Source organism: Theobroma umbraticum, unplaced genomic scaffold (assembly GCF_002168275.2).
Source record: "Theobroma umbraticum cultivar Fairchild unplaced genomic scaffold, ASM216827v3 scaffold_4.1, whole genome shotgun sequence".
In the NCBI taxonomy this organism is placed as follows: domain Eukaryota; kingdom Viridiplantae; phylum Streptophyta; class Magnoliopsida; order Malvales; family Malvaceae; genus Theobroma; species Theobroma umbraticum.
In genome coordinates this window covers 3,605,996-3,606,687 of record NW_018397258.1, presented here as the reverse complement: position 1 = coordinate 3,606,687, position 692 = coordinate 3,605,996, and positions in this window count along the sequence as shown.

The window sequence follows — 692 nt, the reverse complement described above, 5'->3', positions numbered from 1 at the left end:
TTTTTTTAATTTTTTCCCTAAACATCAAATAAAATATCTTTTTTCCTAATTAATATCTCCCTTAATTATAATCACTCACTTTTTCTTTTATTTTTAATAACTAATTAAAATCAAAATTCAACTTAACATTTCTTAAATTTTAAACAAAACCAAAAAAATATATATACATATATTAGATGGAGGAAGTACTAAATAAATAAATAGAATTCCAAAAATTTAATCCATTTTCATTTACTCCTTTAGTTTCATTTTTATACATCTTCTTTCATTTTAATCGAAATTAAGAACAAAACGATTTTGAAACTGAGTAGTGCATATGGTCTTCCGAATCTCCACATTTACCGTACAATCATTGGTTTTTCCATTGCCTAGTTTGCTGCTCACAGCCTAATAGAAGGGAAGAAAGAATCGAAAGGGAGTAGTACACATACTAAGTTCGTATCTGCAGAGCCGAGCCCCACAGCCCCCCACCCAAACCCCAGAAAAATTAAAAAAAAAAAAACTAGTAGGCTATCATTCGTGGATTCTGGCCCTAACACATTTGGAAACGTGTTTGTTATAGATAAAGTCAGAAGAGGAGATTTTTGGCCCTAACACATTTACGACTTGTCTAGCTTTGCTAGACTGTCTCGTGTAAAATATTTACATCTTTCCCATCGTTTATTTATATTCTACGTGTGCATCCCTTCAAC